Consider the following 26,716-nt stretch of genomic DNA (forward strand, 5'->3'; position numbering starts at 1 on the left):
TGTGCTGTTTCTCTGAAATTTGGTTTCTGATGGAACTAACATCTTGAAAACCAGAAATATGCAGAAAGAATCGTTTTGGCAAAGATAATATGCAGTGTTAACAAAACAATATCTGTTCCTGGTAGCTGCTCAGTGTGATTGCTATGAATCGCAGTGAAGCAGAGATGCCTGTTCCTCACTTGGGGTCCCTGCTCAGCACTTCATCAGACTCAGGCTCCTGGAATTTCATGTCCTTATTTGCAGACACTCTTGGATCTCCTTTATCACTGATTATACTGGAGAAAAAGATTCAGAGATACAGTCCTGAGGGCTTTGAGACTCTAGAGACACAGACACTGATACAGACTTCCAACACAAGTCTTGTTTCCATATGGATTCATGCAGAATTATAACTGCTATGGCCACTGAAGAGTATTTTCTGAATTCTCTCTATGAAATACTTTCTCTTCCTTTCCGTCCCCTTCCCTTTCCATTTCAGTGGACAGCTGTACTGTACTGGACAGTCAAGTTCCAACTTCCCACAAAAGTTTATGCAGAACTTAAGTGTCAATTAATATCTTGTTGGATCAGCTATATGCATTCTTCTGCAAGGCTTTATTTCAGTGAGGTATTTGCAACAGAGCCTGAGTTACCCATGTCCAATTTGGACTGACTGGCTTGGCTTCCTTGGACTCCTTTAGTCAGACTCAGAAACAATTATTCCCACTGCCTTTCTATCTCTTGTTGGTGCTTTATGAGTATCTGCCCTAAGATGGACACTATGAACTAGAGACTGGAGGTAAGCACTGGAAACTCATATATGTTTTGCTATTCCTGCTGTTACATGTGTCTTCTACTGCCTTCTCTTTGATTCTTGACTGTCTACTCACCAAGCTGTCACTGGATGGAGGTACTGGACACAGCTCAAACCAAAAATCTTATGATTTCTGGTCAAGAAGCAACATGTATAACATGATCCTTCAGGGGGAATCTGTTACTTTCCATTACCTTTGACAGCTGGTCTAACTGAAGCCTACACTGATGGTGCTGGGTTGGGTCTCCAGGTTATCACTTTCTCCCAGCTCTACAGATCTTTTCTGTGTTTGTTTGTTTCTTTAACACCCTTCTCAACACTAATCTAAGAGATTGGTCTTTCTTACAGCAAAATAAGAAATTATGTTGCCCAGGCCAGATCAGTTGGACTAGAGAAAGAGGTGCCATGTGCCTGGTGTTTGCAGCATACAGTCATGACTTGCCATGGCCATTTACAAAGCAGATGACTTAGGAATTCCAAGTAGAGCCATCTTGAGTCATTGGTTCTGTGTTGTCTATGTCATTAAGATGCCTCTCACTCCTGTTTGTTTCTACTACTTGAAAATTGCTGTCTCTGAACAAAGGAAATGTCAGGATCTCTGGAGCCTTTTCTCTCTCTAGCAATACCATTCAAAAGAACTTGTGCCAAATTAACAGGTAACCCTTATTCAGAGAGTGACTGGAAGGATGTGGTGTCCCAGGATGTTCTCTGGGGGTATATCAAGACTTCAGCTTGATATATTCAACTATTAATCAGCGCTCAGTGGAAAATCCTCCATAATATCCTTTATGCTCTTTGGCTATCAGTGCACATCATATACACATCATTTCTGTGGATGTATCACAGCTTGTTAAAGCAGCTGAATAAGAAATAGTATGAGAGAGGGAAAACATGCTGGGATGATCAATATAATCCAATCAGCCCTTGTCAAATGGTTGTGCTGAAAAGCAGGATCAAGAAGGGACTCAATATATAGCAGGTGGATCAGTTATTCACACTACCGTTATCTACATGGCATTCTGAAGTTTGATACTGCTCTGCTGGAGCCATCTAAGCTTGCTCTATTAATTGATGCATTTTTGCACCCAGTTTCCAGTGATTTTTCCCACCCACAGTCCACACGGATAATTGCAAATATAGATATTCACTCACAGCAGTCTGTTTGGTTGAAATTGCCGACTTGTGAGCTTGGCATTCTCCCACAGACTAGAACTAGCAGCTCTATTTATTCAAAGATGTTTTTCTGTCAATCTCTATTTATACCACTTCAGTATTTTTCAAAACACTTGATTAAGTTTTGCAATAAAGTTTCAATTCTGAAAGAGATTCGAAAGAGGCCAATATCGTTTTTCTGCAAAGCAGCCATAATCTGTTATTGGTGCTCTTTACATAGCTTCTCATGAGAATCACAGCCATCTGAAATATGATATTTATTTGGGCATGAGGTTACAGTGGAAGCAGTTAAGAAAACAGAAATAAATGGAGATGGGAACTGAAGAAACTGATGAGAAAAGTCAGTGCTGTGTCCCACATCTCGCGTGCATCTCGCAGCCTGACTGATAAGAACAACTAAAAGCCTGCGGTTGTTTTTATGAGCACTTGACAAAGGGTGAAAGCATATGCAGTTAGCATAAAGCTCACCTTATCTCGCAATGGATTTATATCACAAACATTCCAAAGAAAACAGCGAGCAGAGTAGCAGCTCAAATATAAGTATATCCAAACGCATGCTAAAGTGGAAATGAATAATTAGTGCATGGAGTGGCAATGATGTTAGAATGGTTGCAGGGCACATTTCTCTGAAAACAACACCGTATATTGTCCGTTTCCTCTAATCCCCATTTCTTGATGATTTAGGAAGAAGGGCAGTGGGTCAGTGCTTGAAGTTACTCTTCTGACAGACACCATTGAGGATTTCACCTAATTCTTGGTGTGCTCACAGCTCAATTTCTGTGCAAATTCCTCACAGAGCTGGCACCTTTTACCTGGAGTCAAAATAAGCATCTCATATCTTATTTCTTGTATCTCATCCTGTGCCCCAAAATGCATATAAACAGAGCTGGGTCAAGCCCATGCCCAAGCCCTATAAACAATTCCATGCAACAAGTATTTAATATCCAAGTGACTGAGGCTGATGTCTCCTCCTGCTTGGTCACCTGGATCCACCATAACCTTCAGATCACAGACAACATCCAGTTACATACAGTCTACACGCCTCTTGCTGAAGCTGCTGCATAAAAATTCAGGTTGTGCTGGAGAAGTGGAAGAAGGTAAGAAATACTATGGGATCCTAGTGGGAATAGCCCAGTCTTGGGGAGGAGAAGCCTTGATTTTAGCTTCTTGTTCCAAGAGACATTTTTCTCTTATCATCCAACAGCTCAGCACTGCGAAGCATATTCCAACTAAGGCATTGATTTTCTGTGGCATTAGACAATAGCTTCCCTAGGTGTTACTGTAAATTATATTTTGCTCCTCCATGCTCTTTATCACTCTAAGTGCCCTTGAAAATCCAGATTCATTCTTGCTGTGACTCTTCAGTCTGTTTAGCTCCTGAACTTACTTTCCTCCTCAGCAAAACCAATTTCCAAAGCTTTTAGAAGTGGGCAAGAAGAGTTATGAAAGTGCCCGCAGGGCCACATAGTAGAGTAACGTGTTACAGGCATAGGAATCTATAGCAGATCTTTTTCTCCTGCAAAATGGTTTGGGATGAGGGGGTCCAGAAAGACAATGGGAGTTTTGTGGTACTAGTGAAGCAGGTCTACTTTGTGCAGACCTGTATAGTGACAGTGACTACAGTGAATGTCTCTTATGTGAAAAGCTGTCATGAATGAAGTGGGAAAACTACTGTTCTAGAGAAAAGATTTAGTATTGAGGAGGAATGGAATAACTTTATTAAATCTCCACGTGGATTTGGATAGAATGGTGAAGACCAGCCATGGTGTTGGTGGTGCCTAGGAGGACTGCTCTGCAGAATGGCCAGAGAAGATGGCTTTGTTTAATGAGACTCCCTGGGCAGGACAGGAGGCAGAACTGTGAGGAGGGAAGGCTAAGTAAATTAATAGAAGAATAAACAAGTAAGTAAATAAAACTCCACTGCCTTCTGGTGAGGCACATGTAATGGAAACAATGAAATGCAGAAGCACAAGAGAATGCAAGATGTCTTAAGAGAAGCATCCAGGTACAACTATGGAGGAAGAGGAGATTATGAATGGACTATAGGCACAGCATTACTCACACTAGATATACCTGGACAGACACTAGGAGACACTTTCACTGCATGACAACTACTGATCATGAACTGCTGAGTTATGCTATGCTTGAGAGCAATGAATGTCTGCAGGGGGACTTCTGTTGTAAAGATATGCATGTAAAGATATCTGGTCTGATGAAAGTAATCCCCAGAGACCAAAAGCATGACAAATACACGGGCATCTTCAGTGTTTACCTTGCATACACACCGAGGAGTTATTGACCGCCCAGACCTCTCTATTAATAGATTTCTTTTGTTCAGTGTTAATGGCATCTTGATGCACCATGCTGTTACACAAATTGAAAGCACTGCAAGGCAACTTATCCATCAGAGCACTACTTGGATGCAAGCAGATAAACAAACAATATTGCAATAGCAAACAGCAGTCATCTTCAATGACAGCCATTCTAAGAGACTGATCCTCAGCAGTGCCTGGATGATAAACTAGGTAAAATACAGCCTCTCAATACTGAAAAAAAAATAGGAATTCGTTTTGATTAACAATAAGGGATTTTCCTTAATTCCTGCTAACTGCTAAATAATTTCCAGCCATTTTTGTCTTGATTTCCATTCCTGGTGTACAAAAAAGAAGAAAAAAAAAATCAATTCCAGCTTAAGGCTTATTAAAGTATTATTCTATCTGAAGATGTGATTAGACTGAAGCACACAAGGCTGGGTTTAATGGTCTTGCTCTAGTAATGACACTGGCTAATTAGAATCCTTTTTGATATCATGGCTGTGCTATCCTTTTCTCCCACCAGGAGATGCCCCTACAGCAGGCTCCAACAGGCAGCTCGCCTATCAGCAATGTGTCTTCCACACTTTAAACTGCCACCTGACTCTGCTCACTCTGGCATGATGTCTCAGAAACCTTTATTTCTTCAAATTGATGTGTTTCAGACTTTACAATAAAACAGTTGACACCTTAGAAGCAGAAGGTCAGAAATTGATCAGAGTTTTTAGCAGGTCCTCACTCTTCATGGGGATACAGGATACAGAAAGAGGGCGAAGTGTCACATAAAGGGAAAATGGAGTCTTAGAAGACCCGAGGAGCTCATCTTTGTTTGCTGGTTTTGTTTTTTCCTTCTGAATTGTATTATCATTTTTTTTCTTTAAGATCTACTCAGCTTGAAGAAATGATCTTGCTTTTCAGGTGAGTTAGGCTCACAGAGGATACCTACAACCATCAGCAAAGTGTCAGACTTCCTGCACAGCTCAAGGGGGAAGCTGAGAGTTTCAGGACAGAATGCACTGAACCCAGTGCACAGAGCAGGTACTCACCTGGGGCAGCCCGTAAGAAAAGATGAAATGCAAGACCTAAGCCTTGGTCCTCCTGTGTTATGTCCAGCTTTGGTCCTTGCTAGAAGAAGGCTTTCCATTCCCATTTCTCTTGTGACTCCCTGAGTTGTGCCTGTGTGTTTAGCACCCTCACCATGAGGTAGAACTTCAGGCTCCTCCTTGAGTCCTATCCCTTGTCTGAGTTCAGAAAGAACTCTCTCTAATACTAACATTTAAACAGAGAGGTCCAATTCTGCTCACACCCAGGTTTGCTGTTGTTTTGGTGAATTACTCACCATCTCATCCAAAGGACTGAGAACTGAATCAGTCATATATTTTAGGACCAAACTAGTAAGTTTTAATCAAGTCCTCTTCCTCCCATTAAACACCAGGGTCAAGTTCATCTTGACATCCTATGAATTGCTTGTAAGAAATGTTAAGCTGGTTAAACTTTGATAAAATCTACATCTAAATAACAGTCCCCTCTGAAGTAAGACGACTTATGCTGATGCGTGAACTGAAACAAGATTGACATTTGGAGGACATGAAGTCTTTTGGGAGGCCCTAAAATATCCCTAAGTAGGTCAGCTCAGTGACCTGGATCTGTACTTTTAATATGGGAGTAGCCTATATTTTCTCAAACTGTTTGCTGAACAACGAATGTTTTTTGGGCTGTGGATTTATTTTTAGTAGTTAAATGTGACCTTTGTAGGAGATGCTATAAATGAGAACAGCAATGAAGCTGGCCAAGGGTGAGCCGCATCACGTGCTTTGATTTAAAGGCGATAAACACATATTTAACCTCTGGCCATTTCTGGAATAAACTATCTTACACGCAGTTTTCACTTTGGGAATCACATCAGTACATGCAAAAAGGAATTTCTTGATTGGACTCAGTACTTCTTGACATTCAGGGTAACTAATAAGCATCACAAGGAAACAGATTTCTTTAGGAATTCAAAATAAAAGTGAAAGCCTGGGAAAGGATAGAGGTTCCTGGCTGCCTTGACAAGTCTAGCTCCAATTTCAGCAGCCACCCTGTAGGAGTCCTTCAGCTCAGTCCCCAGGTAAGCTCTCTTATTTCTCATGGATGGAACATAGCCATCTAAGTGCATAAAAGGCTGAGCTCCCAGTCTGGGTTAGTTCTTACCCCCCACTAAATTACTGGTATGAGAACACCCATTCACACAACCCAGCTATGGGAAAAGCTTGACCCACACTGGAAAGAGAAAGCAGTTACCCCTGTCTTGCCTCAAATAATACATTCACACAGCCATCTCTAGGAGTGAATCTCAGTTACCATATGCATCCTTTTGGTGATCTAAACTCACACAGGACTGATGGAAACTGAACATTAGTTTGCATGCTCTTCAGGCAGATCAGAAGATAGTAAGTAAAGGAAGGAATGGCTTCCCAAAGGACACAGTGGAGTCTTTTTTTTCCCCTTCAGGCCTTTAATAAGAAGTTATCTGTCTCTTACAAAGCCGACTGTTCTAGCTCAGCTAGCAGAAGTAAGAAAGATGAGTTGATGGCAGGGTGATGACATGTGGCCTGGTCATGCAGGAAGTCAACTTATATGTTCCTACTGAACCCCAGTGGCTCCAGTGCAGGAAACTCTCCTGTTTCATACAAGGCTCTGAGGAGAACATCTTTGCCATCATTGATTGTGACTATCTATCTTGGAAGACACAGATAACACCCTTCTTCTCTCCAGTATGACAATGATGGTTATCCCTTTGCTAAGACAGAATTAAACATGGTGAGAATTTCGATAAAATTCAGCAGAAAAAAGTTGGGCTGTTAGTTTTTGTTGTTGTTTTTGTTGTTATTTAGAGGGCCTCTTTGAAAGTAATGCCTTCTATTATGAGGGCTGCTCAGACAGTAATGCCTTTTATTATTAGGGATGCTCTGACAATAGTGCCTCCTATGTTATTATTTTGGCCCATGACATTGGAGGCAGGTATTGGTTGTATTCCAATAGAGGGTGAACCTTTCTACCAGTATCCCGTTACATGCTGCTGCTGTGTGAGAAGAGCAGCAGTCAGAGGGAGCAGCACCTGACATGGAACGATGTATGAAGCAAAAGGTTGTCATTAAATTCCTCCATGTGGAAAAAATCACACCCACTGAAATTCGTCAATGCTTGCTGAAGGTTTATGGAGAACAAGCAGTGGATATGAGCACAGTGAGGAGGTAGGTGGTGCAGTCCAGCAGTGGTGATAGTGATGGATAGTGAGGGTTAGAGGGTAAGAAAGAGAAGCCATGTTCTGGATGGCCCTGCAGATTTTTAAGAGCATGGTGTGCAGGCCCTTGTTCATTGCTGGTAAAAATGCACAGCTAATGGTGATGACTATGCTGAAAGATGGTGTTTTGTAGCTGGGAATTTGCTCTATTCAATAGTCTTATTGTGCTCTTTGTACTGTTTGTAGATTCCATGGAAATAAATAGGAGGCATTACTTTTGAAGTGACCTATGTACATTCATCAGCTTTAGAGGTTTTTGTGAAAGATTGCCTTCCAAGCCCCACCCTAACTTCTGGGTAAATATAGTAGCCATGCCTTCAGTGCTGTTTGGTTACCTGGTCATTCTCCCTTGCTTTGTTACCTTTTCTGCCAATTCCAAGAATTTGCTCCTTTTCCTGCTTTTTCTTCAATACTAGTAGCTGGCCACTGGCTTCTAAAGGAATGGTGAGAACACAAAAAGTATAGTTTCTTCAGTGTGTTCCTTCAGTACAAGCTTATTAGCACTCAAGAGATATGGGCATCATACAGCAAGTGAAAGGCAAACAACGCTAAGGTGAAGTTGGAGAAGTTCCTTATAGTGTGAGCAGGAGGGTAGTTACAATGCATGCTGCTGTGTTGTTTGCTGACAATCCAGAACTTCACTGTGAGCTAAGAAGTGCTTTTGGCTGTCTTCTGTTTCTTCATATTGGTCATGAAATGGTTGGGCTGGGAAATAAAGCCCTGGAGTCCGTTCACATCATTTAGGATCAGATGAGGACCTGAGCAGCTCAATAAGCAGCCCTTCTTGCAGTGAGAACACCAGTTCCTTACACAGACAATAAAGGATTGTCTCTTGTTTTGATCACGTGAGTCTCACCCAAGTCACAGAATATGAGGGTTTATTGGGGAAATATCAGATAGGATTAAGCTTCCCAGTTCCTCTGTCTGTATCTTCAGAATGCTTCCAGAATACCTTTAGTCTTGCATTGTTCCAACACGATTACACTCTGTCCTTTTCTCTATAATAAATTCTAATGGTTCATCAATTATCTGGAAAACATCACCCTTCCAAACTTTGACTAGAAGGAAAAATGCTGATGTACTGATGTTTGCTAATAGAACACATTAGAAAAGTAAATCAGTCTGTTAAAGAGATATTAAATGGGAGAATGGTTTCCTTAATACTTTTAATGAACAGAAAATTCTGAGTCTCTTTAAATGTCAATAACATTATGCAAATATCTGCATAGTTGACTTAAAAAATCAATTTATTTGTGCATTTGGTATAAATCCATCTTAAGATAGTGCAATCGAGATGTGCTGGCATCTTGGTTCTCTTTTTTGATATATCTATGGAAGACTGACAAAATGGGACCTGATGGGGTTGATGAAGTATTTGTGATGCACTTCTTTCCCCTACCTGTCATCCTTTTTTAAGATTTGCCCTCAGACTGCTTTTATCTTCAAAGTGTTCTAGAAATCCAGTGCAATGTCAGAACACAGACTAGGTCCCAAGTAAACAAATACAGCCAGAAGCTTGACTTTCATTTGTTTATGGCTGAAATGTGCAATTCTTGTATTCATGTTGGCAAGTCTTAACTAGAACACCCTTGCTGACTCCAATGACAGTAAGAGCTCAGTGCACCCTCAGCAGTTTGTTGATGACACCAAGCTGAGTGGTGCAGTTGATACGATAGAAGGAAGGGATGTCATCCAGAGGGACCTGGACAGGCTTGGTAAGTGGGCCCATGTGAACCTAATGAGGTTCAACAAGGCGAAGTGCAGCGTGTAGTAATTGGGTTGTAGCAATCCCAGACAAGAGTTTTGGATCAGCCCTGCAGAGAAGGTTTTGGTGGATGAAAAGCTCAGCCAGGAGTGTGTGCTTGTGGCCCAGAAGGCAAACTGTATCCTGGGCTGCATCAACAGGGGTGGCAGTGGGCAGGGAGGGGATTGTCCCCCTCTGTTCTGCCCTCATGAGGCTCCATTTGGAGCACTGTGTCCAGGCCTGGGGACTCCAGCACAGGAAAGATGAGGAGCTGTTGGAGGGCATCCAGAGAAGGGTCATGAAGATGCTCAGAGGGCTGGAGCACCTTTCTTCTTAAGAAAGACTGAGGGAGCTGAGGGAGAAGACAAGGGTCCAGGGAGATGTCACTGAGGCCTTCAGTACCTGAAGGGAGCTTACAAGCAGGAGGGGGACTGACTTTTTGCAAAGGAATATATGGATAGGACAAGGGGGACTGGCTTTAAACTAAATGAGAGGAGATGGAGGTTAGATTACAAGGAGGATTTTTTTTACTCAGTGAGACCAGGGGGCACTGCTGCCCTGAGGAGTGTGGGTGCCCAGTCCCTGGAGGTGCCCAAGGCCATGGATGGGCCCTGAGCAGCCTGAGCTGGTGGGGGGCAGCCAGCCCATGGTAGGGAATTGGAACTGGGTAATCCTTAAGGTCCCTTCCAACCCAAGCCATGCTATGGTTTTGATTCTGTGAATCTCATTTATGAAGTATACAACTGGAACCTTGTCAGTAGCATCTGTGATCAGGGTATAGAATCATAGAACAGCTTGGTTTGCAAGGGACCTTTAAGATCAACTTGTTCCAACCCCCTGCTATAGGCAGGGTCACCTCTTTCTAGACCAGCTTCCTTAAAGCCCCATCCAGCCTGACCTTGAATTCTTCCAGGGAGGGAGCATCCACAACCTCACTGGGCAACTGTTATGCCCACTATCTCTGTTGTTAGGGAAGCACATGTGTGCAGTTCTGTTGTTTTATTGTACCTGTTTGTCTGAATGTGATGTATTTTGCTCCAACAAGAACTTTTTAAAGGTTGACATTAATTGGTACCAGAATCTGAAGATGTAGCTTAGTTTCAAATCCTCCCCTAATAGGAAGATTTTATTCTTAGTTGTATTTCCATCTTTTTTTGGGGGGGAATAAATGGAATAACAGTTTTTTTGTACATTTGAGTTTTGAGTTCAATGTGAGGCATGATCTAAACCATCAGAAGTTGCCTTTCCCATTCGATGCTTCCTGTTCTTTGGTCTTCCTAAAGTGCTCCTACCATGAGAGAAGAGCACGAGCACTGACATACCTGTTTGACACAGTGTGGGGTTCATCCCAGTATCTTACAGTCACCTTCAAGTTTGAAATCTAAAGGTGTTTTTCTGTGCTTATCCTACAGGAAAGGGAGAAAGAAAGGCATTTCCAGAGTACAGCTGAGAGTGTGATATGTTGTCCTCCAGAGCTGCTCATCTCCTGATCATATCAGGAGGTGGCTGAAGTCTTGGATCCCATCTATTGGGTACAGACTCAGCTTGTGTAGGTGGCCAGAGCATCCTGAGTTGAAGCCAGTACTTCTTTTCATAAGTGGGAACAGCTCATTTGTTAGTGAAATTAGTTCTGTGATATCCGTGTAGGTGACATGAGCTCAATATGGGCATTTATTCCATATAGTGGAAGAGACATAAAGAAGCCGTGACAATTTATAAAGATCTAATCACAGTGGATAGCTGTGTTTCTGGGACTCATAACAGAAAACCCTGTGTGGAAATTAAAAGACAAATTATGTCTCTGAGTCTCCACAAGAAACAGATTTTATATACTGATTGCACTTGGAATTACTTTGAATTCACGAGTTTCAGGTAAATGAGATTCTTTTATTTAAGTGCATTATAAATTTGGGGGCATGAGGCTCACTTTAAAGAGGTACCTACATTTAGCTGTGGTAGTAAATAGTTGTAATAATCTCTCCATAGCAATAACTTCCTTATATATTTCACAAACTCAAGGTTAACTGCCTCAGAAGCTCTCTGGACTGACAGCTTCCCCTGGAGCAACAATTGTGACTGCCTCATAACTGTACCGATAGCCATCACAATTACTTATTAGTCTTGAGAGTGGTGAGGAATTCTAGCAGTAAACAGCACATCTCTCACAATAATCTGCTGATTATTATCCCACTGAAATAGGTGGGCAAGTTCTCCAAAACCACACCATTCACTATGGCAAATATGTCTTTCAGATGGGTAGACTCAGCCTCCGGAGCTACTGATAGAAATCTAATTAACGGGAAGGTGAAAGAGAATGATAACAGCTGAGGCAGGATTACTGGTGTGAGTTGTACTCATTTTTTTCCTGTGGTCATCCTTGAGAAACAATCTATTACTGGAGCAAAAGAGACAATATGGGCATTGCAAATATTTCATTTAAATGATATGATTTGGAGTCTGCAACAAAGAAAACATCTGACAGAGCTGCTGCCAAAATCACTGGGGAAATGACTGCCTGTAGATGAACCATCCCAACATCTCTAAATGTCCAAGTCTTTCTCAGCTTCAAGCTGACAAGGTGTTTTCTTCCACTTAGGTGGCTGAGACTCATTTAATTAAAACGAGAAGACATATAAACCTTGTGCAGTGGTAAACTTTGCTGCTGCAGATCTAACTGGGGAGGGAGAAATCATGCACCCAAATTTACACCTATGGCATCCTATGGTGTTCTGAATCATATCGCACTAACTGGGGACATGAACCATCATCTGCCATTTGAAGTCCTTGAAAAAAGACCTGTAGTTACTTGGTGCACCATAACTCCCTCTCCATCCAGGACAGACTGACTGGTCACTGTACCACCTACTGCCATGTCTTTGTTACAGGTCCTACCTTTACAGAAGGACCTTAAAAACACCCCGCTTCCCTGAATGCATTTTTGTTTCCAGTGACCAGCACTAGCAGGACACCCCTTCCAGCATGCACAACCAGGGCTATGCTGGGTAACCAAAGTCTCCACAACATCATCTCTTGCCTCATCTGTCCTCCAGAACATTCCCACTATTTCAAGGAGCGTTCCCTGTGTGCCATTTCTGGAAAGAAGTTTCAGGCTCAGGTTCTGGCACATAGGTTGTATTAATTCACCCAGGTCAGGCTGGACGGGAGCCTGGGCAACCTGATCTAGAATGTGACCCTGGTCTGGAGCTGGGTGATCCTTAAGGTCTTTCCAGACCAAGCCATTCTATGATTTTCAGTTACAGCATCAATATGTGAAGCGCACTTAGAAATCAATGGTCTGAAGCCATAGCCTTCACTGTGTTCTGTCGTAGCTTTCCTTAAGATCTTAAGTATAATGAGTTTCATGCCTCTGATCCATGCAGTGCAAGGCACTTTTGTCAGATACCTATGAGATTATCTTTCTTACAGATCCAGCTCTACATCCTCTCCTGTCCAGCCATAGTAACTACTGGTGGTGGAGATTTCCTTTTCAGCTGGTGCAGCTCTTATGAAAATGCAATGGAAAAAAAAAGAAAGGAATTACTACAGCATTAGACCCACTTGCTAGAAAGCAAATATTTACCCAATAGGACATACACAGCACACTGAATAGTGTCTGAGGGAGTACATGCACAGTTTGTATAGCACTGTATAAACGTACAGCACTATATAAAAACAATAATGGCATTCCTTTCCCTGTATTATTTCTCAGCCGTTATGTACACTAATGAGGATTTCCAGTCATATAAATGTAACTTGTTCTCTACTAAGTACTTGGTTTTTTTTTGATTCTCTAATAAATCAATATGTTATGCAAGTAAAAACCTTAAAGTTAATGTTAGAAAAAAGTGCCTTATCATCCCCAGCAGCTCCTGAAACCCTGCAATGCAGGCTTTTATTATTTCTGTAAAAGGAAAAAGGGAAATCAATGGAGATTCCTCGTGTGTAATCCTCAGCAAGATTAGCACTCTGTCAACTTCTGTTATAATCTCCTGGAAAGCAAAAAGAAGAAAAGGGGGGGAAAAAAAGAAAAGAAAGAGAAAAAAAAAGAAGTCATGGGGAAAGGTGGAAAGCAAAAAGTGGGAATTTGTTGGGGGTGGTCGCTGTAGTTCTGCTAGAAGTCCATATTTGAAAGGAAAGTAGTGCCCACAGCTTGCACTCAAATCATGGAGGTGCTGTTCCCAGCTCTTGCAAACTTAACACAGCTGGAAGAAAAACCTTCCCAAATGATGCCAGGTTAAGCATCCTGCTCTAACAGCTGATGGAGGGGCTCTATCCAACACTCAGTGCAGACCCAGGTTTTGGTGTCTTGCCCCACTGATGCCATTTCTGGGGCATGGGGGCTCCAGGAAGTGGGGCTGGAGCAGCCCCATTGCACTCAGTGACCCAAGAATTGCTTGGGGTTCTGCCTGCATCTCCTGGATGAGGGCGTTTAAGGTCACAGCTCACAAATCTGCAACACAAAAAATCCATGGGCAGTGCTGCAAGCTCTGAATAATGGATCAAGGGCTGCAAAGGAAGGATGGGGAGGGACAGGAACAGATAAGGCTGTGTGTATGCAGGACAGAATATGTTATGTCACGTTGTATCTATTATTTCCCATACTGCTGCAATCACCCATTAATTAAATTCACAGATGAGCTGAGCACAGAGTTAATCCAAACATGAGAGCGAAAGGATGGGAAATAATACTGAAGGATGAAGTGAGGCCAGCAGCATAGGCAGAAAATCAGTGAAGATGGCTGGAAACACAACAATCAGCTCATTGGGAATAATCGTGTTGCAGTTCAGGCCAGAATTCAAGTATGCTGCAAAATCACATCTGGGCTGGAGGGTGGGTTTGATCTGGGATCACTGAACAGAGGCACTGTAGTGCTGTAGAGGACATGAGTTGTATGAGCACATTGCTCCTAGCTCCTCGTTTGCAAGTGCCCAGAAAACCAGCTCTGCTGCCTGTTCCCTTTTCCAGACAGCAATTCCTAGAAAGTAAAGGAAATGCAACAGCAGAATTCCAAATCAGGGATTAAAAAAACAGCTCAGCAGCTGCTTTCTGTTTATCCAATTGGGATCCCATTGAGTTGAGAAGAGTCACCGTCTTCCTAACAAAACCATCCTTGGGTTTTACTGATCTCCACCTGACAGCAACTATTCAGGAGTTTTAATATAATGACTGATTTCAATACATAATTTATTGTGAAAAATGGAAATGAATCCTCAGTTTTTCCTCTCAGACCCTCTTGATTGCTATAGAAATGGTACTCTAACAAAAACAAGAGACATGTACCTTGCCAGCAACTTTCAAATCTCTGCAGCTGGAGAAGCAATATGCTTCTCAAGCAATTCCCATTTCACCTGAAAAATATAAGGCTCAATGTAAAACAACCAGAGGAAAGTGAAGATAATTCATGGAGAATCTGCCTTCTTGAGACCCTCCCAGTTACCCACAGGGTACAGTCAGCAGATAACACATACTTCCAGTTAATCTTGTATCAAAGTGGAAAACTTCCTTTGGCGTGCAGCAGCAAGACACTGTGGGGCTTACAGCTGATTAATAGCATTTAATAAGCATGGTTTTATTGTTCCATGGAACTCATTTGTTCAATATAATAATAGTGTAATGGAAAAATGTGTACGTTGGTTTTGCTCCTGATGTCTCTGCTGTAAAGATGGAGCTCAAGGCCAGTAGGAATTGCTGAAGCAACAGAAAACAGGCTTCATTTGAGACCTGAATTGCCAAATAGAGGAGGTCCTTTCTCTTCACTGACTGCACAGAAGAATAAGCTCCTGACTATTAGACAACCTAATGTATGAGTAAATTCTCTTGTAATTTTTGCTCCAGATCCGTGGAATTCCCCAGACCAACAAACCTTATTTATTAAGCTCCTGACACTGGGATTCTGGACTCCTTACATGCAACTAGCAAGAAAGTCTTCTAAAATCTCATTAAAAGATTAACTTCCTATCACAAACAGCTGGGACATGGCAGAGGAGCACGCTAAGCTCCCAGTAAGAGAAGGTAAAAAACCAGGCAAAATTCTTTTCTCGGAACACTTCTTCAGTAAGCATTGCACAGCTGGGAAAAGGCTCAGATGGGTTGTGTACCACCTAATGTTACCCAAGTAAAACTCCGGATTCTACATTGTCACTGCAGCCCACTCCAAGCAGCAATTCATATCTTAGGTAAGATGAGTTTGTTAGCAAGGCCCCATTTATATCCATTGGTAGAAGGCACCTTGGCTCCCGATTAAGACCAGAGTGGGAACCTGGGCATGTGGAGTCAATTCCTGAAGTTCAGTTGTGATCATTCAGACCCCAATGGCTGCACTGCTGCACTTACATCAGGTGAACTTTGTCTTTCTCCTCGCCTCACCTTGAAAACCTCCAGGGATGGAGGATCTTGAGACTTTATTGCCCATATTGCTTTCCTGAGATGAGCTGTTTTTTTTCTCTCTCTCTGCCTGGGCTGAGTTATTAGAGAAACAATTTATTAGATCTGTCATCTCATCTCAGCTTGCCTGATCTGTGTGTGCCAGCTTTATATTCAGTAATGCAGTGCTGTCTGAATCCCTGATTTCATTGTGGAACAAAGCCCAATTTTCTCAAATCAAGAAATTATTCAGCTCTAATATTCACAATTCTCACTCACTTCATGGCTGATTGGTTTAAATTCAGAGGAAGAGCTGTGTTATTTCATTGTGGCTGTTGGCACACATCTCCTGATGCCTCTGTTCAGAACTGCACGCCAACCAAGTGTTTCCAAGTCTGTGGTACCTCCTAAGCACAGGTGACAAGAACACTTGAGAACTGAAAGGAAGATGTTATCATGAGTACAACAAAAGAAATCCCGCAGTTCATCTAAAGGTCTGCAGGCACCTCCTTGTCTTCTGTCATTAACCCCTGAGCTAAGTGGCTGCATCTCCATTATCTGACCTGAAAAGGACTGGGCTTTCTCTTGGGAGCTGCGCATAGACCTTCCACATATACTAAGTCTTCTATCAAGGCAAAGTTAGCATGGACAGACTCAAAGGTTTATGTCAGAAAATAAACCTGTTGCATTTTTCTTACTCTACTGTCACATCTCAGATATTTCAGTATTTAACCCATATTAGCAGCAGAACTGTAGAAGCATATGCATTACTAATCTTCTTTTTGTTGGGATTAAATTTTATGCTCTTGTTTAAGAAATATTAAACTAATATTAAACTGTTTCAGATAATCCACAAACCCTTCAGATATAATATTCATCCAGGCCAAGGGGTGGGAGGGGAAGGACATGGCTCCCTCCTGTTGGTGCTGACCCTGTTGGGACATGACGCACTTGAGGTGCAGTCACTGTGCTCCTACAGTTCCCAGAACCCAGGAGGGAGAGATTCTTACACGACACAGGGAGGTGTGCAGTGGCCGCTCTTTGCCATTCTCCAGACTGTTCTTTAGTTGGTCTTTTGGCTAAATATGATACATTTTCTCATTCATTGGCATCTTCTGGTCTAATACTACCTCCCACTGTCTCTGCTGCTTCCCAAATCCTTCCAAAGAGACCCAGTAGGGTACTTGGCCTCTTTCCACGCTCACCAATTTATAACCAGAACTGAAAGATGTTCTGGTAGTTGCCTCCTGATTTGCACACATGGTTAAATAAACCAGAAGCAGTAACAGGACAGTCTGAGGCTTTCTTGAGTTTGGCTTTGCCAATGGTCTGAACCAGAACAAGGAAAGTAGATTTGTCATGATGAATTGGTCAAACATTTCAGTATGAACTATTTGTCAGTGGAAAGCAATATCTCAGAAATCTTCGTTTTAAAAAATGACTAAGGCCATTCCTGTTCACCTTCATCCATATGTGGACTGGAGCATCATTTTGGAGTGTCAGCAGTTCTGAGAAAAGGAAAACGTGCTGCCCAAAAATCCAGTTTGAACAACCTGGACTTGAGTGAATGAAGAAGAGGGGAGTGAAGAAGAGGAGAATGGACCCCAAGTGGTGGAAAGGGAAGAGTGAATGCAGGATTCTGTATCTAACAACACAGGAATATTTGTGAGAACAGAGGGTTGATCACCAATAATGTCCATACAGTTGTGAAAGACAAGCACAAGGCTTCAGGAAATAGCAGAACTCTGCATTTAACTTTGGGGCCTTGCTAACTGATGTGCGAAATAAGATCAAGGCCATTACTAATACCTAGAGAAAACAACTTGATGAACAATATTGTAGGTGACAATTCTGTCAAACACGAATCAATGCCGATCAAAAACAATTTCTTGAGGCGGATAATAAGACAGCAGTACTGTGTGGGCTTAGCAGTGAGGAATACACTGAATCACTGATTCAAATGAAGATAGGGGGAAAAGAAAAAAAAAAAAAAAACAGAAAAAAAACCCCCACAAAACCTGCCAGTATCTTTTTAGAGATGTCAGGGCCAGTCAGCACAGCCCTGAGGGTCCTCTCTGTCCTTGTGTGCAGTGGCATGGCACTAAGAACTGGCTCTTACCACTCCTTGCTACAGCCAGCATGCAGAGGCAGAACCAATGTCCTTACACAGACCAGACATCATTATACACACGATCCTGCAGAAGAGAGCCCTGTCGTGTTTCTCCATCCATCAAGACTTGGATACTTGATCAAATCAGCTAACCCAAAAGCAGTCCTACAAAAAGAAGAGATTTGATCGAGTACCCAAACCTCATGTCACCCACTGACAAAGGTCTGAGTGGTCATAGTATACATTTGTCACAGCAGTGAAGTTTTCCTTGCAACCTATTACTTCTTGGTACAAGGGCATGCTTTTCTTGTACTCAAAGCACAAGGGATAAACCTCTGAGTCTTACTGCCAGTATTTCATTTCCTGTCTCTTGGCTACATTAATTGCATTGGAAGAGACTGGATGGCTTCAGAACCAAAACCCAACAGGCTGTTGTCTTCTCATGCTCCCTGAGGGAGACTGAGAGATCCTCTGAGCTTCAACAGCTGATGCCTCCTTCTTTTCTGCCTCAAGTTATCACCACCTCGTGTGTTTGGACAGAACATCTGGTAGAACTTTGCTCAGTTCTTGTTAACCTGCCTCTGCATCACCAAAACAAGTGGGAAAGGATATGACTCACTCAGACGCCAGTTATCTGAAAACTAATGCGTGACATTTAAATAGCAAGGAATATATATCCTTAAAATCACAGCACTGGCTTAAAAATTATGCCTATCAAATTCCCTGAGAGGGTTAGTTTATACCTGGCGAAGTGAGGCTGGGTGAATGGCCATCTGGCCATGCCTCTGTCTCCATGAAGTACTCACAAAGCAAGGGGAACCCAGGATCTTGGCTGGGTGCTGAAAAGAAGTGTGTGAAAACACTTTGAGGAAGCATGCAGAGATTGCAGTCACAGCACAGATAAACCCGAACGACTTTGAGTGCTGCACTACATCAAGAGATCTGATCGTGATGCAATTTCCCCAGTAATGAAGATAGTCCCCTGGACAAAGTAGGCTCAGATCAGCCCTAATACATTTGAACACGCCAAACATACCTGCTTGAATCAACAGCATTGCAGTACAATACAGTTGAATTTAATCCACGGTGCACTGTGTGCTCAAAACAGAGCTATGAATTCTGCCTTTCGTCTGCTTTAGGTATTAAATTCATCAATTACCTTAAAGTGTGTTTGAATCTTTCAGTCTGTCCCTCTGAAGACAGACCAGCTCCTCTTCTCACTTTTTTCCCCCTTTTCTGCTGGTGGAATTGCAGTGGGATTTTGCTTCAGTCTCATTGAGGAGTGTGGCCTGGTGCAAACTGGTCACAGGGTCAAGGAAATGGTCGAAGTCCTGCTGACAAGATCCCTCAAGATTCAATCACACTGCAGCCTCTCAGTGGGCTATTTTGACACTGCAAGAGATGTTTTGATTTCCTGTTTGTTGCTCAGGTTTGATTGTTTTTAATGGTTTTCTGTCCTCTCACAAGAGACAAAAGGTGATCCCCACTTCTCAGCTACTCTTTTCCCATTCAGACAGTTCTGTTGGGGTGTCTGATTGTAACAGCATTACAGTTTGCTCTGGAAAGCTCTGAGTTCACAAAGTCACCCCTATAGAAAAGAAAAGCCGATGCATTTGCACTTCTGCAGATCCACACATGTCCTCAGTAGGAATGTGAATTAAATGTAAAATGATCTCGCAGCCTATGCAAATGTAACCGACACACAGCAATTCTGCTCTCATTTCCCTAATGTGGGCAAATCGTGTGTTGCCCTATTAATGAATCTTTGTATGCAGATCATTATCAGCGAGATCTGTGGAAGACAAATTAAATCTGTGTGCTGCTGCGTGCTCTGACAAGGGAGCACGGTTACTTGCAGCACCGTACAGAGGCACAGAGCACCTTCTGCCCTGAGACCATATGCTGGGCATCCAGGTGAGGGATGGCGCTGGCCCAGCACATGGGAGGAAATGGCACCCAGATGGCTCACAGAAGGGTGCAGGGTCACAGCAGAGAAGTGATCCTTTCCAGAAACAGCTTTCCCTCAAGAAACTGTAGATGTCTTTAAACTAATGCTGCTTTGTGGGAAAGTGCCAGCGTCAACACTTTCTTAATTGGGAAACACGTCTTGGCACCTAGAAGGGATTTCTAGACAAAAATCATGGGGAAAGAGAAAGCTGAATCTTGAGCAGAGACAGTATTTCAATTCTCATGGTAAAATTATTCACCTTCGATAAAGAACCTGGTAAGCCAAAAAGCCCACAGAAAGGATAGGCAATATCAGAAACGTAGGCTCTGTGGTTTCAGCTGATACCTACACACCAATGTCTGCATGTTCAGGATAACTCTTTTGGCCCTCTTATGAACAGACTTGATAATTATTAAGACAGCCTCAGTTCTTAAGATCGCCGATCTTTCCAAAACATGTTTCATTATTACATACAACTTAGTGGCCTGGGTTTGCCTGGGGCATTTTTAGCTTTCAGGAGGTAGTCAAAATAGTAATACTATCATGAAAGTGATTTGACAGGTAAAACATTGATGCTACATCTGGGATTAATAATACTGCATTTTTGCTTGTAATCTCCTGCTCAGCTCTATGACCTCCCTATTATCTTCTTGAAGCACCAATCCAAGAGAGCTCTTGAGCTAATTATTTGCTTTAATCCTGTAGAAGTGACGCTGTTATTGTCTGCTATGGTCAGAAATGGATGCAGAGCACCATTAGACCCATTAGACCATTAGTAAATCCAAATCATTTCTGAAGAACTAAAGACAGCACTGGAGATCTGGTGAGTTTCCATTGGGCACTCAGTCTGCCCTATTCTGGGCTCATCCTCAGATATCCTTATGTCCCTTTTGCTGGGGAGCCCATCACTGGACCCAGACGCGTCTCACCAGTGCTGGAAAGATGGGAAGGATCAAGGTTCAATATGTTAAACAGATATCAAGTCAGTCCCATTGGCTCAGTGCACCAGGGTCACCTTCTTCACAAGAGCATCCAGCATCCTAATACATGGTTCTGTTTTAGCAGGGGCTAAACAGCAGCCTGCAAGGCCACCTGCAGGCACAGTGAGCAGGATTCCCTCTCAGCCCAGTTGTAGCACTGCACCCTCATGCTGCTCATCTGTGAGCACAGCCCTTGCCACTGTATTGGGTGGCTGAGGTCAGTGAGTATGAGATGGGCCCATTAGGGGAAATTGTTCAACTTTCCTCATTTACATTTCTGCCCATTTACAATGCTGCTTTCGTTCTTCTGCAGTTTAGTATTCCAGAAATATTATGATTTATGCAACCAAATTTCTTTGATCTTAACCAGCTCACAAAAGCTTTCAAGATGCTTTGCAGACTGTGAGTGGGAGTTGCAGCAGACAAGTTCAGGGGTTGGACGTGCATCTTTTAGCAAGCTCTGACAGCAGGGTCTTTTGCTGCAGCCATTGCTGGGAAGATTAACCAGTTTGTCTGAATGGGAACACTTAAATGTAGGGCTCTGCACCACTGGAACTGAATGGCTCATGGGGAGGACCACACACCAGTTAACACAGAGCTACACCATTTGTGTGTTGCTCACCACAGTAACAGCAGTTATTCAAGGGGAGGCTGCCTGTGTTTAATGAAAGCCCTCAAAGAGATTTGGGGTCAATTCAGAAGAATAAGTCCAAGCTTGAGAATAGAAGGACTGTTGGAAGCTTTCACTGCAAGAGAGAGACCCTGCATCACTCCAGAATGCCAACCAACCCATTGTAACTGACTTGTCATAACATGGGTGGAGGCAGATCTTCAAACCCAAGAATGGACAAAGGTCCATTCTTCATGATCATTCATCATGATCCAGGTATTGCCTCTGTTGTGCTGGGATTTGGCCCTGTGCTGAAGGTACAGCACATGCTGTGAGGCTGAGCTGGGCTGATGGGAGTAAATGTGATTTCAGTACGAGGTCATCACATTAATTCTATACCTGAGATGTAGTTTGGCAATGAAAAAGAGATGGACACAAAGAGGTTCACATGATTAATTCTGCTTCTATTCCATGGTAGGTTCAACACTCATCTCTCCTCAAGGCTTGTCAACCTGCACCAAAGTAGGATCAGAGGCCAAACAGGTGAAATCTTTCTGAGGTTGCAATGGATGAAATCGACATCTGATATCCTGGTACCTTTATGACACCCAGTTCAGCAGAAGCCTTAATCCTGTGTCTCATTTATGCTGTGCTACACGGTCTGTGGGAGTAAGGAATGCTCTGGGCCTTGCCTAGCAAACAACAGTTACAGGACTGGTATCCAGTGAACTATCTCAAGGTGTTTCACCTGAAACCTTTCAGTTGAAGGACGTATCCTGCTGGGCCCTTGCAGTGCACTGGGAGCTGTGCTCCATGGTGGCTGCAGGGCAAATGTGAATGCCCCCAAGAATTAGAGCAAAAGCAAAGAAACACTGAATATTTTATACCTTTCTGCAGGCTAAACAACCTCAATTGCAAGCGGAACCTCCATATTTCTGGGCTGATTCAAGGACAAATCATTGCAACCAGGAAAGGCATGTTCTGCTGTCATGCAGAATTCCTACTTTCTGTCCATCCCTGACACTATGCAGTAACTGGTAACAGATGACAGACTACACATAATAAATAATGTGAGGAATAACAATAACAGTTCATGTGTGGAAGTTGTAAGAAAGCAACTGAAGTGAATATAACAGTATTAGTAATGGCATAATAATAATAAAAACAAAACTAGCAGGAAAGCATTCTGAAAACCAACAGAAGAATCTGGGACCTCTTATTTATCCTGCACAAAGCAGTATGTATTAACCACATGTATTAACCATGTGTATTAACCACATGTATTAGCCGTAATCAGACTGTTTCTGCCACTTCTTGCATGATTCTCATAGTATATTTTAAATTCAAACACCTGCTCTGGACACTCAGTCAAATATCAAACAGCTCAATGAGCATCTGAATCCTAGGAATAAGAGATGCTAAATATTCATTCGAGATAAGAGATTCTAAAATATTCATTTTAGATTCATTCCATCTAAAATCTCCATTCCAGTCCTTGGAGTCTAATTTTAATTAATAGGAATTATTGCCTGATATTCAACCTGAAATTTCGTAGTGCTTCCCTCTTTCTTGTTTGGGGGTTGTTGAATATTCATGGCCCTTCCTGAATCTGCATTAAGTCAGGGGGACTTTTTCTCTTGCAGGGATGATGGAGGTTGTGCTGTGGGTATCAGGGAGGCATGTAAACATCCTCTCTTTTCCTCCTTCAGCAACCCCAGACCTCCCGGCCCAACTTCTTGAATATCTCTGCATAGGATCTGTGCCCCTGGAGGCAAACAGATAAGTGACAAACGGTAAGGGAAGGTGAAGGAAGGAGGCTGGGAGAGTTTCCATAGTGACCAGTCCGTCATCAGAGGCTGTGGATGGAAATGTAATACCTGACACTGAGAGCTGCCACCACTTATACTGTTAGGTATGTGTCTGGGCAGCTTCAGCATTGGGTCTGCAAAGTGACAGAGATCTCTCATTGTGCTCTGCCTCCTCAGACTGGAAAAAATACTATTGAGACAGGAAACGCTCTGCAGAATGATGTTTAGACATTCGGGAAGTGAGTGTGAGCATCTGGATGGAGGAGGGTGTGGGAGGCTTTGAGGCATCTCATATCCCACTCCTGTATGGAATAAGAGAAGTGTGAGTGGTGAGTGCCTGGGAAGAGCTGTGACAAGCCTGCTCAGAGCAGGAAGGGCTTCAGCAAAGGTAATCACGTAGGAGCCCTGCTAACTGAAAGCACCAGACCTGATCACAGCAGGGCCCTCCCCAGCTTGGCTTCTGGTCCAGACAAGGCCCAGTAACAGATGAGGAACCCCACAGTGGACAATTATCAAATGAAGTGCCTGGGGAAAATGTTCCCTTGGAACTGTCTCAGTTGCTGGTGGTTGGCTTGGGCTATGAGAGATAACAGATTATGACCCAGAACTATTTGCTATGTGTACACACAAGTGAAGCGTGCAGTGGAGCTTATATAAGCTTCCCAAAACAGCATATAAATAGGTAAGTGAATATGCACAGTATGTTTGAAAAACACAAGGCTGTGATGGGATGTGGCCGTGGGGCAGGGAGGGAGAATGGGCAGAGCCATGGCCAGAGCAGCTCTGGCAGTGGGTCAGCGTTCTGGGAGAGGGGATGTGCCTGAAAAATGTCCCTTTGCCTGACAGCTCGAGGCAGGCAGTGCCGGATCAGGTGGGTGATAAAAAGTCTGCACTGACAGCCTGTCTCATGAAACATGATTTGCTGTGCCCTCTGGTTCTGTAAACCTAGATGGTTACTGCACCTTGGTCAATAAACCTTGATGTTTACCTCAATGATTGCCAATATTTATGCCATTATAGCGTGATTCAGGGGGTCGATATTCTCGGGTTCTTATGCAGCAGGAAGCTTTAGGTATAAAAGCAAGAAGGCCTTTCATGAAGTGTCTATTCAGCACCGAACTCAGCAGTAGTCTTTGCATTGGGATATAAATAACAGCTAGCTGGTTTTTGTCTTCTCTTATTGCTTTTAATTCTAAGTTTACATCTTATCTGGGCTTAGCGTTTGTTTTGTTTCAGGAAGAGAAGCGCATCTCTTTCATAGGATCATAGAATGGCTTGGGTTAGAGAACACCTCAAAAATCACCAAGTTCCAAGTCTCCTGCCATAGACAGAGTCACCAGCCCCTAATTGGGAAGCCCAGGGCCCATCCAACCTGGCCTTGAGTGGATGTAGTACCCACAGCCTCCCTGGACACCCTGTTCCTTACAACCCTTCTTTGCAGAAGTAAGCAGTGAGTTTTCCTTTGTTGGAAAAACCCTTGAGGGAAACTGTGTGCATGTGCTCTTTTCACTAATCTTTTCTACATCCTTTTCAACAGGCTCCTCTCACAAGGCTTTAAGTCAGTGTGAAGGATGCTGTGGAGCTCACCTGTGCCTTGCAGTTTTCTAGGAAACCTGATAAGGTCACTTCACATAAGCCCAGGCTGTGGGTAGCCAAGCACAGAGCCTCAGGTTTCAGGGACATCATCTGATCATTTCCTATTTCTCCTTATTCTCCCCTTGTTCCTCTTCAGTCTCTTTAGACCAAAGAGGATGCAGGACAGTGTTTTAACCAAACTTCAGAAATAAAATGCTCAATTTACCCTTAAATATGCTCATCTGTGGGTTTCTTTTTCATTACTTGGTTCAAGAGAGATTAAAACCAAACCAAAACAAAACAGGAAAAAAAAAAGAGAATTTCACTTTTGGATTGACCCAAAAAGCAGTTTTTCAGTTCAGTCAGCAAACTGGACCATTAATTATGCAGCATGTTACACATCAGTGTAAGGGAGTTGGTTCCCTGCAGGATCTGGGGAGGGGTGCAGGGGGCTGCTCCAAAAGTAATGCCTCCAATGTGATGATGTTGGCCTGCAGTGTCAGAGATGGATGTTGGTGGGATGGCGGTAGAAGTTGAACCTTCCCACCAGTATCTCATTATGTGTCGTTGCCGTGTGACAGACAGAGGGGCACTCAGACAAGATGCCATCTGGCATGGCAGTGTGGATGAACCAAAGGTGTGGAACTGGATTCCTCCATGCAGAAACAATTGCATCCACTGACATTCATCAACACTTGCTGAAAGGAAGGAATGGATGTTAGCAAAGTGAAGTGGTGGGTGGTGTGTTTCAGCAGTGGTGACAGTGACACTGGGTCACTTCCACTGATACAGACATTTACAAACTCAGTGTACAGGCTCTCCCCCATGGCTGGCAAAAATGCACAGCTAATGGTGGTTGAACTGTATTGAAAATTAATGTTTTGTAGCTGAGAATTTGATCTATCCAACAATACTACTATGTTCTTTGTATCTGTTGTATATTCCATGGAAATAAATAGGAATCATTACTTTTGGAGCAACCCATGTACATGGAGGCACGCTCTTGCTGAGCTCTGAGAACCAGACCTCCTTGAGAACCATCTCTAGACTTCCAAAGACCGTGAGCTCTGATTCCTGTGGGACTGGAGGGGCCCAAAGGAGCAGCCCTGCAGGTCCATCTGTCTGTCTGTGCCTCCCAGAGACAGACAATGTACAAGAGGTGTCTTTGAAGCGCTTCCTCTGTTAATAATTTCTTAGACTCAATGCTCAGTGACCTTATATATGGTGTTGTGATGAGTGGAAGATGTTGCAGGTACCATTTTTGCACCCTGAGCCCCTGTGAGACTGTCACCAAAATATTCCAGTGGCCGGTCCAGCAATGGGAGGACACATAGAAAGTTACAGAATCACCAAGGTTGGAAAAGATCTTCAAGACCCTCCATTCCAACCATCCTCCTACCACCAATGGGTGGCCTTTGGACCTCTCCTTCTCCTGGGGAGCGATTCACAGCTGTGCTGATTTCATCTCACTTTCAGCAGATGCAGCTTTGGGTGAAGCACCAAGTTCATCTTGGCTGACTGTCCCACCCATCAGCAGCCATTATGGACTCTGCTTGGTTTTGATGATATTTCTTAAGAGAAGAACCCATCTGTCATTTCTTTAGTTATCATTATTATTATTATTATTAAAGCCCCACGGACATTTTCTTTTCAATTTGAAGTTGGAGGCGGGTGGGTATTTGGGGTCACTTTTTACTGTGACAGAATTATCTGAGGCTTTTTGGTAAAGGTTTCTAATCCCGAATCCAACATCACAAGGACAGAAATAGGAAAGAAATAGGTTTTTTTCATACAATAACTGAATTTTTGTTCAGAGGATATCAGGAAGAAAAAAGAAAAGAAATCAATTTCCAATAGCATTTATTTTTTTTCACCAGCTTGTGAAATTTTTTTCTTAGTTAAAAAGTCAATTTTCCCTCTACATAAACCTACCCTGGAAATGTATTGACCATTTCCCACAGTGACACCTTTATTCTTTGCCATCTATCATTTACATTTCAGCTTGGAATCTGG

At 42.9% G+C, this 26,716-nt stretch overlaps 1 protein-coding gene and 1 long non-coding RNA gene across 5 annotated transcripts in view; one reads left to right on the forward strand and one right to left on the reverse strand.

The window, feature by feature from the left end:
- The window catches only part of SHISA6 (shisa family member 6), a 193,686-nt gene that overhangs the window by 58,631 nt on the left and 108,339 nt on the right, over positions 1 to 26,716 (reverse strand). The window lies entirely within an intron of this gene.
- On the forward strand, positions 533 to 24,936 carry LOC146757303 (uncharacterized). The gene is made up of 3 exons (XR_014936742.1): positions 533 to 778; positions 24,365 to 24,571; positions 24,666 to 24,936. It is a non-coding gene; the product is annotated as an uncharacterized LOC146757303 (long non-coding RNA).

This window comes from Coturnix japonica, chromosome 23 (genome assembly GCF_054131305.1).
Source record: "Coturnix japonica strain WE chromosome 23, WE-NBRP24, whole genome shotgun sequence".
Taxonomy (NCBI): domain Eukaryota; kingdom Metazoa; phylum Chordata; class Aves; order Galliformes; family Phasianidae; genus Coturnix; species Coturnix japonica.